Below are 16,441 nucleotides of genomic sequence, written 5' to 3'. Positions count from 1 at the left end.
GCAGTGTGGGTGCAATAATTGAATAACATAGATTTCTAAATATATTTTGCAACGCTCGTGCACAAGAGGCGAGCGGTGTGGTCAGCCTATAAGTTTGTGTGTCGTCTACGTAGCAGTGGAAATCAATGCTGTGCTTTCTGATAACTCTGCCAAGGGGTAACATATATAAACTGAAAGTACCGGTCCCAAAATTGAACTGCCACGTGATATGTATTTTCCAAGGGTGACAAAAACCTCTAGACTGGTTAAATTTAGCCTAGTAAAACTAACTATGCTACCGATCCTCGACTTCGGCGATGTCATCTACAAAAAAGCTTCCAACACTCTACTCAGCAAACTGGATGCAGTCCATCACAGTGCCATCCGTTTTGTTACCAAATCACCTTATACCACCCACCACTGTGACCTGTATGCTCTAGTCGGCTGGCCCTCACTACATATTTGTCGCCAGACTCACTGGCTCCAGGTCATCTATAAGTCTATGCTAGGTAAATCTCCGCCTTATCTCAGCTCACTGGTCACAATAACAACACCCACCCGTAGCACACGTTCCAGCAGGTGTATCTCACTGATCATCCCCAAAGCCAACACCTCATTTGGCCGCCTTTCTTTCCAGTTCTCTGCTGCCAGTGACTGGAACGAATTGCAAAAATCGCTGAAGTTGGAGACTTTTATTTCCCTCGCCAACTTTAAACATCAACTATCTGAGCAGCTAACCGATTGCTGCAGTTGTACATAGTCCATCTGTAAATAGCCCACCCAATTTACCTACCTCATCCCCATACTGTTTTTATTTTATTTACTTTTCTGCTCTTTTGCACACCAGTATCTCTACTTGCACATCATCATCTGCTCATTTATCACTCCAGTGTTAATTTGTTAAATTGTAATTATTCGCTCCTATGGCCTATTTATTGCCTACCTCCTCATGTGTTTTGCACACACTGTATATAGACTTTCTTTTTTCTACTGTGTCATTGATTTGTTTATTGTGTTATTGGCTTGTTTATTGTTTACTCCATGTGTAACTCTGTGTTGTTGTCTGTGTCACACTGCTTTGCTTTATCTTAGCCAGGTCGCAGTTGCAAATGAGAACTTGTTCTCAACTAGCCTACCTGGTTAAATAAAGGTGAAATATATATATTTTTTTAAAGATCCTGAACCTATTTAGAACTGGACTGGAGAGGTAAATCTACCTCTCCAGTCTGTCCAGAAGGACATCATGGTCAACAGTGTCGAATGCAGCACTTAAATCTAAGAGTACAAGGACAGAGAGCTGTTTGGCATCTGTGTTGGCTCTAAGATCCTTTATCATCTTAACTAAGGGTGTCTGTGCTGTGGTGGGAATCTAGATAATTTTTCTTCAGAAGGGGTTTCACCATAGCAGTTTTTAGTGCAGTGGGGAAAGTGTCTGTGAACAGGGAGTGATTAACAATAGCTTGCACTTCTTCAGATATGGAATTAAAAACTGTTTTGAAGAAGGTGGTGGGGATAGGATCGAGAAGGCAGGCAGAAGGCTTAAATTGTGATATTACTTTCCTGAGCATGTCTGTGTCAACCAGGGAACATAAATCCATAGTGCCTTTGCGTGGTAAGCTAGGGCACACAATCATCAAACTTCTCATCAGGTCTTGCTTGACTGATTTCCAGCCTAATGTTCCAGCCTAATCTTATCTCTGAAATATGCCGCAAACTCATCAGATTCAGAAGTGGAGGAAATTTCACATAGGTTTTTGCTGGTAGGATTTATCAGACCATCAATGGTTGTGAAGAGCACTCTCGAATTATTTGGAATAATAGTGATCAAGTTAGAAAAATGAGCCCGTCTGGCATTTCTAATTGCCGCGTTATTCAGTGCATACGGAAAGTATTCAGTCCCCACACAAAATAAAAAACATCAATACCTTATTTACATAAGTATTCAGAAGCTTTGCTATGAGACTCGAAATTGAGCTCAGGTGCATCCTGTTTCCATTGATCATCCTTGAGATGTTTCTACAACTTGACTGGAGTCCATCTGTGGTAAATTCAATTGATTGGACATGATTTGGAAAGGCACACACCTGTCTATATAAGGTCCCGCAGTTGACAGTGCCTGTCAGAGCAAAAACCAAACCATGAGGTCAAAAGAATTGTCCTAGAGCTCAGAGACAGAATTGTGTCGAGGCACAGATCTGGGGAAGGGTACCAAAACATTTCTGCAGCATTGAAGGTCCCCAATAACACAGTGGAAGAAGTTTGGAACCACCAAGACTCTTCCTGGACTTGGCCGCCTGGCCAAACTAAGCAATCGGGGGAAAAGGTTCTTGGTCAGAGAGGTGACCAAGAACCCAATGGCCATTCTGACAGAGCTCCAAAGTTCCTCTGTGGAGATGGGAGAACATTCAAGAAGGACAACTCCACCAATCAGGCATTTATGGTAGAGTGGCCAGACGAAAGCCACTCCTGAGTCAAAGGCATTTGACAGCTCGCTTGGAATTTGCCAAAAGGCACCTCAACAAGATTCTCTGGTCTGATGAACCAAGATTGAACTCTTTGGCCTGAATGTCAAGCATCACGCCTGGAGGAAAACTGGCACCATCCCTACGGTGAAGCATGGTGGTGGCGGCATGCTGTGGGGATGTTTTTCAGCGGCAGGCACTGGGAGACTACTCAGGATCGAGAGAAAGATGAACGGAGCAAAGTACAGAGAGATCCTTGATGAAAACCTGATCTCCAAATACAGGTGTGCCAAGCTTGTAACATCCTACCCAATAAGACCCAAGGCTGGAATCTCTGCCAAAGGTGCTTCAACAAAGCACTGAGTCATGTGTATGAATACTTATGTAATTGTGATATTTCAGTTTTTTATTTTTAATACATTTGCTAAAATGTCTAAAAACCTGTTTTTTCTTTGTCATTATGGGGTATTGTGTGTAGATTGATGAGGGGGAAAAACTATTTAATCCATTTTAGAAATGTGTAAAAAGTGAAGGGGTCTGAGTACTGTACTGTATATGTATATACTGTATATGCCAAGTTGCTTTCCCAGAATATCATAATAGACCTGCAAATTTTACTTTCTCCAATTCCGCTCTGCCTTTCTGCATTTTCTCTTTAATTGATTAGTTACCTCACCCATCCAATGGCCTCTCTGTTTGGATGTGGCCTTTTTCAACATTACTGGAACTATGGCATCAAGGCCCTTCATTTTCTATTAAAGTTATCATCTAAAAATGTTTATTTTATTATTATTTTTATTTAACCTTTATTTAGCCAGGTAGTCCAGCTGAGAACAAGTTCACATTTACAACTGCGATCTGGCCAAGATAAAGCAAAGCAGTGCGACAAAAACAACTTAGAACAACACATGGTATAAACAAACGTACAGTCAATAACACAATAGAAAAATGTATATACCGTGTGTGCAAATGTAGTAAGATTATGGAGGTAATGCAATACATAGGCCATAGTGGCGAAATAATGACAATTTAGCATTAACACTGGAGTGATAGATGTGCAGATGCAGATGATGATGATGACTACCTGGCCTGATGACTCCTTGCTGTCTCCAGTCCACCTGGCCGGGCTGCTGCTCCAGTTTCAACTGTTCTGCTTGCGGCTATGGAACCCTGAGCTGTTCACCGGACGTGCTACCTGTCCCAGACCTGCTGTTTTCAACTCTCTAGAGACATCAGGAGCGGTAGAGAAACTCTGAATGATCGGCTATGAAAAGCCAACTGACATTTACTTCTGACCTGTCGCACCCTCGACAACCACTGTGATTATTATTATTTGACACTGCTGGTCTTCTATGAACATTTGAACGTCTTGGCCATGTTCTGTTATAATCTCCACCCGGCACAGCCAGAAGAGGACTGGCCACCCCTCACAGCGCGGTTCCTCTCTAGGTTTCTTCCTAGGTTTTGGCCTTTCTAGGGAGTTTTTCCTAGCCACCGTGCTTCTACACCTGCATTGCTTGCTGTTTGGGGTTTTAGGCTGAGTTTCTGTACAGCACTTTTAGATATCAGCTGATGTAAGAACGGCTTTATAAATCAAATCAAATAAAATAAAATCAAATGTATTTATATAGCGCTTCTTACATCAGCCTTATATCTCAAAGTGCTGTACAGAAACCCAGCCTAAAACCCCAAACATCAAGCAATGCAGGTGTATAAATAAATTGGATTTGATTTGATGTGCAAGTAGAGATACTGGGGTGCAAAAGACCAAAAAGAAATAACAATATGGGGATGAGGTAGTTGGGTGGGCTATTTACAGATGGGCTGTGTACAGGTGAAATGATCAGTAAGCTTATCTGACAGCTCATGCTTAAAGTTAGTGAGGGAGATATGAGTCTCCAGCTTCAGTGATTTTTGCAATTCGTTCCAGTCATTGGCAGCAGAGAACTGGAAGTAAAGGCGGCCAAACGAGGAGTTGGCTTTGGGGATGATCAGTGAAATATACCTGCTTTTTTGCAAAATAGGAAGCCAATTCTAGATGTATTTTTGGATTGGAGATGCTTGATTTGAGTCTGGAAGGAGAGTTTACAGTCTAACCAGACACTTAGGTATTTGTAGTTGTCCACATATTCTAAGTCAGAAACTTCCAGAGTAGTGATGCTAGTCGGGCAGGCCGGTGCAGGCAGCGATTGGTTGAAGAGCATGCATTTAGTTTTACTTGCATTTAAGAGCAGTTGGAGGCCACGGAAGGAGAGTTGTATGGCATTGAAGCTTGTCTGGAGGTTAGTTAACACAGTGTCCAAAGAAGGGCCATAAGTATACAGAAGGGTGTCGTCTGCGTAGAGGTGGATCAGAGAATCACCAGCAGCAAGAGCGACATCATTGCTGGTAGTGTGTGTGATTTCACTGTGATACAGTGAAAAGAGTCGGCCCGAGAATTGAACCCTGTTGCACCCCCATAGAGACTGCCAGAGGTCCGGATAACAGGCCCTCTGATTTGACACACTGGACTCTATCTGAGAAGTAGTTGGTGAACGAGGCGAGGCAGTCAATTGAGAAACCTAGGCTATTGAGTGTGCCGATAAGAATGCGGTAATTGACAGAGTCGAAAGCCTTGGCCAGGTCGATGAAGACGGCTGCACAGTAATGTCTTTTATCGATGGCGGTTATGATATCGTTTTGTACCTTGAGTGTGGCTGAGGTTCACCCATGACCAGCTCAGAAACCAGATTGCATAGCGGAGAAGGTACGGTGTGATTTGAAATGGTGGTCGATATGTTTAGAAAGGCAGGGCAGGATAGATATAAGTCTGTAACAGTTTGGGTCGAGAGTATCTCCCCCTATGAAGAGGGGGATGACCGCGGCAGCATTACAATCTTTAGGGATCTCAGACGATACGAAAGAGAGGTTGAACAGGCTCGTAATAGGGGTTGCAACAATTGTGGCGGATAATTTTGGAAAGAGAGGGTCCAGATTGTCTAGCCCAGTTTATTTGTAGGGATCCAGGTTTTGCAGCTCTTTCAGAACATCGGCTATCTGGATTTGGGTGAAGGAGAAGCAGGGGGGGTCATGGGCAAGTTACTGTGGGGGGTGCAGACCTGTTGGCTGGGGTAGGGGTAGCCAGGTGGAAAGCATGGCCAGCCATAGAAAAATGCTTATTGAAATGATCAATTATCTGAGATTTATCGGTGGTGACAGTGTTTCCTAGCCTCAGTGCAGTGGGCAGCTGGGAGGAGGTGCTCTTATTCTCCATGGACTTTACAATGTCCCAAAACTTTTTAGAGGTTGTGCTACAGGATTCAAATTTCTGTTTGAAAAAGCTAGCCTTAGCTTTCCTAACTGACTGTGTATACTGGTTCCTAACTTCCCTGAGAAGTTGCTTATCGCGGGGGCTATTCGATGCTAATGCAGTATGCCACAGGATGTTTTTGTGCTGATCAAGGGCAGTCAAGTCTGGAGGGAACCAAGGGCTATATCTGTTCTTAGTTCAGAACAGAACAGAGCATGACAGAACTCTGCAGACTATCTCTGCAGTTGATCATCACAAGGGGAAGGCAGAATAGGTGGTGCAGTATTGTTCATACTCTCAACAAAATCTGTAGCAACTTCATGTAAGATAGTGTTTCTTTATAATGCGTTCAGTATTACCTTTGCTATGGGCAAGAAGGTAGTAAAAAATCTGATAAAGCAACATCAACAATAGAGGATATGTCAATAAAAAGCCCCTTGGTTATAACAAGGTCCAGATTAGTGCTGTGGTTATGGGTGGGCCTAGTAACATGTTGGATAAAGTCCATAGAGCTCAAAAGAGTCCACTTCAGTGACATTGGAGTCAGTCTCTTTGTCAACATGAATATTAAAATCACCCAACACAATGATTTTTGAATAGTTCAGATAAATCAGTAAAGAAAGTGTGGCAGCGCTTTGGTGGCCTATACAGGGTTATGGCCAGCACTGGTGGCTGACATTTTAACAGTGTAGCATGACGCTCAAAAGACCCAAAGTCGCCAAATGAAATGTCCTTACAGCTGAGAGCATCCCGCTTTGAACTCACATATTTGACAAAATGTATTTATCTGAACTATCCCATCAAGCAAGGACTGCTGTCCTGTTGTGCCACAGATCCCAAGCAAGGACATTTAAATGGTAAAAGAGACCAAAAGTTGCTGTACTTTTTATTTGGGGATTATTTATTTGGGGATGCTGTAATTAGCTCACCATTTGTTTCCTCTCAAACCCAAGAGGGGAGGGACTACAGGCCCCATATCTGATTGGCCCAATCCCATGTTATTTAGAAGGAAAAGCAGCAGCTCTCCTTCTCTTCTTCTCTTCCCACACATGCTATAAATGGATGGTACCCAAGCATGCCACGTGTTTCTGCCTTGAAACAAAGCACCATATACTCTTATTAAGTGCAACAGAGTTTAGTCTTCAATCTGCACCTCAAACTATACAGTGCAGAGGGGGTAACAGACTCCGCTGCCAGGGCCTCATTCAATCTTTTTCCTCCCTCTGCTAGCCTTGGCCCTGTAGGTTGTTTTTCTCTGGAAGCCAAACTCTAACATTTGGACTGGCTCTCCAAAAGCGAAAGATTCAGACACGTTGAGCAGTAGGGAAAGAAGAAAGACAACGGAAACGGAGAGAAGAGGATAGATGGTTATGATATTCAATTAGCATCTTTAAAAAAGTTAAATGCTATATTTATAGGGTGAGAAAGAGACCAAGGAAATCAATGACAGAGAGGATAGAGCAAGAGAGGGAGAGAGCGAGAGAGGGAGGGAGGGAGGGAGGGAGGGAGGGAGGGAGGGAGGGAGGGAGGGAGGGAGGGAGGGAGGGAGGGAGGGAGGGAGGGAGGGAGGAAAGAAAAGAAAAGAAAAGAAAAAGAGAAAATAAAGAGAAATAAAGAGTGTGTATGAGACAAATGATAGCAGTAACCCTACATGCACCCACAGCTTCAACCCTCAACACAAATCCTCCTCTTCCATCTGGCTTACAGGCTGGAAAAAATGACAGAGCAGCAGAGCAGACACTGGTGGTAAACTCCTCACAGACTTCACTTCAGAGACTCTTCAGAGACTCTGATACTCATAGACTACGTACAGCAATCCTTAAACAGCATTAACAGCATAGTAAAACACTGAAATTGAAAAAGCATTACTAACATTTATTTTATGCCCCACACAGTTTTTCTTCCAGCCCTATAGGTCAGGCCTCTTTTACAGATCTAAACTTATATACACCTCCTTATACAAATAAACTGTGCATTACATCTTGACTTTTAAAAGGCATTGTTGACGCTTGAACGTGTTTTTAAACACTATAGTACATCGTTTTCTTTCTAGGCCTGAAGATTTTGTTTGAATGCCTCTACACTTCCTCTCCAGTCAGAGACAGAGAACAGAGACGAGAAGGATAAATAAAGAATCACATCCTTGACTGTGAAACCAAAACGTTCAGACGAACCTGCAGGCGTAAAGACAAACTGAGACAGACAGATGGGAGCTGAACTTCCTCCTCTATTGAAACAGATGCAGATACAACCACACATGCCAAGCTTGTCTTTGGGAACAGCACATTTTCAATGGAAGAAGATTATTGTATCAAAGAAATGGGGTCACAATTACAAAGTGATCCAGTGACTTCGCAGTGTATGAAAGCTAATGACTGAGGAGGACAACGTTTGGGATTACATGTGGACAGATTTGATCTGGTCCTTCTGTAGCTCAGTTGGTAGAGCATGGTGCTTGTAACGCCAGGGTAGTGGGTTCGATTCCCGGGACCACCCATACGTAGAATGTATGCACACATGACTGTAAGTCGCTTTGGATAAAAGCGTCTGCTAAATGGCATATATTATTATTATATTATCTGAGTCAAATATATTTTTTCCATACTCGGTTTAGGTAGGAGCTTCAGCTATGTACCCTGTGGGTCCGTTTCCTGGACAGAGATTACTCCTGGAATCTCCATTGATTGTGTTTTTTAGTCGAGGACTAGGATTCATCTCTGTCCAGGAAACTGCCCCTGTATGTTTACCAATCATTTGGTTATCACTATCTTGACACCAACATACCTGTGCAAGGCATTTCTCATAAAAATATCAAACAGGTACAGTAGCTAAAAAAAAAGCTAACAACGACTTGCTAACAACAGTAGCAATGCTAACAACAATACACTATTAGAAAAAGGGTTCCAAAAGGGTTCTTCGACTGTCCCCATAGGAGAACCCTTTTTGGTTACAGGTAGAACCTTTTGGGGTTCCATGGTACTACCCAAGTCTGCACTGGATCTGTCTAAGTGATAACTTTATCACAAGCTCAGAGATGTTTAAAATCAGAGTGTCCTCAACAAGTGCCCTCACAGGTTTTATATAGCTAGCAGGTGAGGGTTTGATTTTAAACTGGTAGAAGACGTTGGAGCTTCTAGTTTCAGCCCATAACCCTGAAATGGAGGGTCAGATGCATTCCAATTTAGATGGTTAACTTAACCCAACTACACTCCATATGTCATAGTAATATAACAATAATTCATCATACAATCAGTACAGATCTGGGTTTCCCAAAACACCTGTGCCTGTTCCAGAGTGAGTGGTACTACCAGGGGTCTTTCCCGTTCATATGTCTCATTCTTGAGAGTCCATTTTCTTTCCCCCATCTCCGTCTGTAAAACTACTCACACAGAGAGAGAGAGGCCTGGAGGAGTCATTTTCTTTCCCCCCCATCTCAGTCTGTAAAACTACTCACACAGAGAGAGAGAGGCCTGGAGGAGTCATTTTCTTTCCCCCATCTCCGTCTGTAAAACTACTCACACAGAGAGAGAGAGAGGCCTGGAGGAGTCATTTTCTTTCCCCCATCTCCGTCTGTAAAACTACTCACACACAGAGAGAGAGAGGCCTGGAGGAGTCATTTTCTTTCCCCCATCTCCGTCTGTAAAACTACTCACACAGAGAGAGAGAGGCCTGGAGGAGTCATTTTCTTTCCCCCCATCTCCGTATGTAAAACTACTCACACAGAGAGAGAGAGAGGCCTGGAGGAGTCATTTTCTTTCCCCCATCTCCGTCTGTAAAACTACTCACACAGAGAGAGAGAGGCCTGGAGGAGTTATTTTCTTTCCCCCATCTCCGTCTGTAAAACTACTCACACAGAGAGAGAGAGGCCTGGAGGAGTCATTTTCTTTCCCCCATCTCCGTCTGTAAAACTACTCACACAGAGAGAGAGAGAGGCCTGGAGGAGTCATTTTCTTTCCCCCATCTCCGTCTGTAAAACTACTCACACAGAGAGAGAGAGGCCTGGAGGAGTCATTTTCTTTCCCCCCCATCTCCGTCTGTAAAACTACTCACACAGAGAGAGAGAGGCCTGGAGGAGTCATTTTCTTTCCCCCATCTCCGTCTGTAAAACTACTCACACAGAGAGAGAGAGAGGCCTGGAGGAGTCATTTTCTTTCCCCCATCTCCATCTGTAAAACTACTCACACAGAGAGAGAGAGAGGCCTGGAGGAGTCATTTTCTTTCCCCCCCATCTCCGTCTGTAAAACTACTCACACAGAGAGAGAGGCCTGAAGGAGTCATTTTCTTTCCCCCCATCTCCGTCTGTAAAACTACTCACACAGAGAGAGAGAGAGGCCTGGAGGAGTCATTTTCTTTCCCCCATCTCCGTCTGTAAAACTACTCACACAGAGTGAGAGGCCTGGAGGAGTCATTTTCTTCCTGGGACGTAGGTGGATACAGCAGGAGGCTGGATCCTCACCCCTCGGGGAGGGATACACACAGACTGCAACAGGAAACCTGGGATTCTTAACATTAATAATAGTTCGAAAATATACATATAAGATAGATTGTGTTCAAACAAATCTATGTCTGAATTCCTTTAATTGGATAAATTGGTGAATTTGTGGTGATGTTGGATATCACTCTCAACACTTTCAGATGGAGCTGGTGGAAAAGAAGTAGAATTCTCTCAACTGTGGTATTTCCAGTCTAAGCCACAAATTATACTTGACTTTTCTATAATGTTTCCTTTGTGGTAGAATAGGAGTGAAGGGTGATGTGCTCCGGTCCATTCCAATGAAATCAGATCGCAACAGACAATAGAGTTTCTTCTCTGAGGCCATTAATTATGCATGCAAAGTTTGACATGCTGTTAGACTGTGGGACAATTGATTAAATGACATCTGAGTGAAAAGGAAGAATTTACTCTAGATGGGATTGGTTGCTCAACCAAGAGAAAGAGAGAGAGAAAAAGAAAGAGGGGGAAATAGAGAGAGAGAGAGAGAGGCAGGAAGAAAGCACAAGATGAGGGAGTTTATTTTAGGGTCTCCACGAACCCTTCAGTTGTGAACAGGAAGTTACAGAAGGGTGACGGAACATGAGCTGATGCAGGGGTTTCTTGTTGTTGTTTTTTCTTATCTCTGACCTCCCCTCCATAACTCCTGACGGTGACCCATCCTCTCCAGCTGTTTACATCTGGGTGCAGAGAAGAGACCCTCTGTGGGGGTGGGGAGCAGATTTGGTGTGTTTGCGTGTGCATGCTTGCGTGTGTGTGAGTGTGTGTTGGGGAGTGAGAAAAGATTAGACTTTGAAAGGGGATGATCCTGAGACACCCCTCTGCTTTCTATTTTTTTCATGAAGGTACATTTTCACCATATTCCAACATTGTCTGAAGTAAATATGGGACAGCAGGTAGCCTAGTTGTTAGAGCGCTGGGCCAGTAACAGGAAGGTTGCTAGACCGATTCCCTGAGCTGACAATGTAAACATTTGGTGTCCTGCCCCTGAGCAAAGCATTTAACCAACTGTTCCCAGAGTGGTGAAGACGTGGATGTCAATTATGGCAACTGAAATGTGTCTTCTGCATTTAACCCAACCCCTCTGAATCAGAGGTGCCTGTGCAGAAGATACATTCAGTTGGACAACTGACTAGGTACCCCCCTTTCCCTAAAGGCTGAGTCTTTCCCTAAAGGGTCAGCAGCACTGCAGTTATAGTTGAAGTTGAGGAAAGGATATTATTGTGGTATGTGTCGCTGAGACGGCAACAACATTTTCCATATTGTAAAAAATAGAGGGGAAAACACTCCATGAAAAGTGAGCCAATGAACAGACACACATTCCAGACACATGAAAAGAGAGCGGAGAAACCAAGGCAACCACTTAAAGGGGGAGGAGTTATCAAAGAGAATGAATATGAGGAGGCAAAGAGCAGGTTCTCAGATTCCCATCAATATTAAAATTAATGATGATGCCATCTTTCCCTCTCATGATGTTTTGCGTACAGACGAAGAAGGCGGAGCCTGATGGCAACCTCCCTTCTACCTTTTATAAAAGACAGCACAGTTGCTGTGACACAACCAATGAGAACAGGCCCTTATGACTCATCCTAACCCCCTTAACAACCTCACCAGCTATCACTACCGCCCACATAATATTGGATCACAAATGGATGTAATTTAGCAAGTTTATGGAGTTCAATACAGTATTAGTCACTCATTTACAACCATCTACTTTACTCTACTCTTCTATGTCTATTGGGCTTATCTTTTCAGCTCTAGATTATTTTTCATAAAAGCTGGTTAGGGATAGAGCGCATTGTCTCTTCTCTCTCCTGTGTCTTCCAGCCCAGTTCAGACTGCCTTTCAGTCTATGTGTTTCTTGCCCCCTATTGCCAGTGAGAGAGTCCGTGATCCAAATTGCACCCTATGTAGTGCTATGGATCCTGGTCAAAAGTAATGCACTACATAGTGAATAGGGTGCCATTTGAGACGCTTTCAGAGAGACGCTCCAGACAGCTGGACTCACTTAAATCTGTTCCTCATGTGTGCCGTAATATGGAAAAAATGTCAGCGTTCGACTTCTCTCACACTGCCTTGGCTTGACTTAACCCTTTCATGGTACTGCAGACACACACCTATTCCATACCGAGGCCTATGTACAGTAAGCATATCCTACTGTAACCTACATTAATTTGACCATCCATTATAAATTGACTCATGAACAGACTCCTAATATTCTCCGAATTGCCAGTATTACTCCAATAATTATTTAATATCTTCCAGATGAAATAACTATATTCCATATCCAAAAGTGATTTCCTCTCTGCCAGCTGGCTATATCATGCGTGTAGTAATTAATGGGAGACAACAACTGGTAGAGAATTGTTTGAGATTATTTTTAGTGTAGCCAATATGAAGGTAAAAGTAGCAATTTGTTTCAAGCAGCAACGTTTTACATCAACTTTTCTATGAACTTAAACTATATCGTTGACAAAAACTTAAACCGCAATTTAAATGGTAAGCCAACAAGATCTCACGGTTTAACCAATTTGACTTCAGATCCAAACGTTTTTTACATGTTTATGTTTATCCAAAAGTCACATTTTGAAGTTGCTGCAAACGTCAACATTTGAATTGTTTTAGACACGCTGGGTTGCTGCTCTTGTTGCAGCTGCCCCCTGGGTTGCTGCTCTTGTTGCAGCTGCCCCCTTGGTTGCTGCTCTTGTTGCAGCTGCCCCCTTGGTTGCTGCTCTTGTTGCAGCTGCCCCCTGGGTTGCTGCCCTTGTTGCAGCTGCCCCCTTGGTTGCTGCTCTTGTTGCAGCTGCCCCCTTGGTTGCTGCTCTTGTTGCAGCTGCCCCCTGGGTTGCTGCCCTTGTTGCAGCTGCCCCCTTGGTTGCTGCTCTTGTTGCAGCTGCCCCCTGGTTTGCTGCTCTTGTTGCAGCTGCCCCCTTGGTTGCTGCTCTTGTTGCAGCTGCCCCCTTGGTTGCTGCTCTTGTTGCAGCTGCCCCCTTGGTTGCTGCTCTTGTTGCAGCTGCCCCCTTGGTTGCTGCTCTTGTTGCAGCTGCCCCCTTGGTTGCTGCTCTTGTTGTAGCTGCCCCCTGGGTTGCTGCTCTTGTTGCAGCTGCCCCCTGGTTTGCTGCTCTTGTTGCAGCTGCCCCCTCGGTTGCTGCTCTTGTTGCAGCTGCCCCCTTGGTTGCTGCCCTTGTTGCAGCTGCCCCCTGGGTTGCTGCCCTTGTTGCAGCTGCCCCCTGGTTTGCTGCTCTTGTTGCAGCTGCCCCCTTGGTTGCTGCCCTTGTTGCAGTTGCCCCCTGGTTTGCTGCTCTTGTTGCAGCTGCCCCCTGGTGTGCTGCTCTTGTTGCAGCTGCCCCCTGGTTTGCTGCCCTTGTTGCAACTGCCCCCTGGTTTGCTGCTCTTGTTGCAGCTGCCCCCTGGGTTGCTGCTCTTGTTGCAGCTGCCCCCTTGGTTGCTGCCCTTGTTGCAGCTTCCCCCTGGGTTGCTGCTCTTGTTGCAGCTGCCCCCTTGGTTGCTGCCCTTGTTGCAGCTGCCCCCTGGGTTGCTGCTCTTGTTGCAGCTGCCCCCTGGGTTGCTGCCCTTGTTGCAGCTGCCCCCTGGGTTGCTGCCCTTGTTGCAGCTGCCCCCTGGGTTGCTGCTCTTGTTGCAGCTGCCCCCTGGGTTGCTGCTCTTGTTGCAGCTGCCCCCTGGGTTGCTGCTCTTGTTGCAGCTGCCCCCTTGGTTGCTGCTCTTGTTGCAGCTGCCCCCTTGGTTGCTGCTCTTGTTGCAGCTGCCCCCTGGGTTGCTGCTCTTGTTGCAGCTGCCCCCTGGTTTGCTGCTCTTGTTGCAGCTGCCCCCTGGGTTGCTGCTCTTGTTGCAGCTGCCCCCTTGGTTGCTGCCCTTGTTGCAGCTGCCCCCTGGGTTGCTGCCCTTGTTGCAGCTGCCCCCTGGGTTGCTGCCCTTGTTGCAGCTGCCCCCTGGGTTGCTGCTCTTGTTGCAGCTGCCCCCTGGGTTGCTGCTCTTGTTGCAGCTGCCCCCTTGGTTGCTGCTCTTGTTGCAGCTGCCCCCTGGGTTGCTGCTCTTGTTGCAGCTGCCCCCTGGTTTGCTGCTCTTGTTGCAGCTGCCCCCTGGTTTGCTGCTCTTGTTGCAGCTGCCCCCTGGGTTGCTGGTCTTGTTGCAGCTGCCCCCTGGTTTGCTGCTCTTGTTGCAGCTGCCCCCTGGTTTGCTGCTCTTGTTGCAGCTGCCCCCTGGTTTGCTGCTCTTGTTGCAGCTGCCCCCTTGGTTGCTGCTCTTGTTGCAGCTGCCCCCTGGTTTGCTGCTCTTGTTGCAGCTGCCCCCTGGGTTGCTGCTCTTGTTGCAGCTGCCCCCTGGGTTGCTGCTCTTGTTGCAGCTGCCCCCTGGTTTGCTGCTCTTGTTGCAGCTGCCCCCTGGGTCATGGGTCAGGGCCATGGATCATCATTAGAGGCTCCGGGCCATGGATCATCACTAGAGGCTCCGTGCCATGGATCATCACTAGAGGCTCCGGGCCATGGATCATCATTAGAGGCCCCGGGCCGTGGATCATCACTGGAGGCTCCGGGCCGTGGATCATCATTAGAGGCTCCGGGCCGTGGATTAGCACTGGAGGCTCCGGGCCGTGGATCACCACTGGAAGCTCCGTGCCATGAATCATCACTGTAGGCTCCGGGCCATGGATCATTACTAGAGGCTCTGGGCCATGGATCATCATTAGAGGCTCCGGGCCATGGATCATCACTGGAGGCTACGTGCCATGGATCATCACTGGAGGCTTTGTGCGTGGAGCTGGCACAGGACGTACCAGGCTGGAGACACGCACTGGAGGCCGGGTACATGGAGCTGGCACAGGATATACTGGACCGTGGAGGCGCACTGGAGGTCTGGAGCATAGAGCTGGCAAAACACGTCCTGGACAAATGACCACCCTCGCACAGCAAGTGCGGGGAGCTAGCACAGGATGCACTGGGCTGTGAAGGCACACTGGAGGCACAGTACGTATGGCCGGCGCAGAATATGCTGGGCCGTGGAGGCGCACTGGAGGTCTGGAGCGTAGAGTTGGCACAACGCGTCCTGGACAAAGGACCACCTTCGCACGGCAAGTGCAGGGAGCTGGCACAGAACGCACCGGGCTGTGGATGCGCACTGGAGACAGTGCGTATCACCGCAAAACATGGTGCCTGACCGGTCACATGCTCCCCATGGTGAGTACGGGGAGTTGGCTCTGGTTCAAACCCTGGTTCCACCAACCACCCCATGCCCCCCAAAGCCCTAGCTAAACCAAAGCGTACTTCATGGTAATAGCGCTCAATGTTTCCCCTAGTGGCCGGTTTTGAAGGCATCTCCCAAAGTCCTCGAGACATGGATGGACGTTCAATTTCAAAGTGAATCTTGAGCAACCTGGCTGAGGCTATAAGTGAGACTGACATGCTAATTTATGTTTTTGTGTCACGCCCTGACCTTAGTTATCTTTGTTTTCTTTATTATTTTGGTTAGGTCAGGGTGTGACGAGGGTGGTATGTGTGATTTAGTCTTGTCTAGGGTTTTTGTACATCTATTGGGTTTTGGTATGTCTAGGTAAATGTAGGTCTATGGTAGCCTGAATTGGTTCCCAATCAGAGGCAGCTGTTTATCGTTGTCTCTGATTGGGGATCCTATTTAGGTTGCCATTTCCATTTTGGTTTTGTTTGTTATTGTCTATGTGTAATTGCATGTCAGCACTTGTGTTATAGCTTCACGTTCGTGGCGTTATTCTGTTAGTTTGTGTAGTGTTCTTCGTTTAATAAAGAAGAATGTATTCATATCACGCTGCTCCTTGGTCTCATCAATACGATGAATGTGACATTTTGACTTAGACATTCTCACATCCTGTAAGAATTTGGATTGATAAAGTTGTAACATTCTATCTAGTGCGGAAACAATCCAAGCAAACTTGCCCCAACTACCCTTATATCCAAAGAGTATGTGAACTTCATGTCTGTGGATGTACAGCAAGACAATAGTAAGGCTTTGAACCCTTGTAAAATCATTGACAGTCTTTGAACTTGAACTGAGACGCCCTTTTTGTATTTGTTCATGACCGCTAGACTTTTATAAATGCATCTCTTATTGGACAATCCCATTATGCGTTGCAGGTTTTCTCTCTGAAACCACAGACAGAGCTATCCACCAATTTGCCTGTTGCTCTGGACTCCAGTGACATTGTGTGGGGATATTTCTGTCACGTTTATT

The sequence above is a fragment of the Oncorhynchus keta genome, chromosome 19 (assembly GCF_023373465.1).
Source record: "Oncorhynchus keta strain PuntledgeMale-10-30-2019 chromosome 19, Oket_V2, whole genome shotgun sequence".
Lineage (NCBI taxonomy): Eukaryota > Metazoa > Chordata > Actinopteri > Salmoniformes > Salmonidae > Oncorhynchus > Oncorhynchus keta.
The sequence above is the reverse complement of the archived record's forward strand: the minus strand, read 5'-3'. Positions refer to the sequence as shown.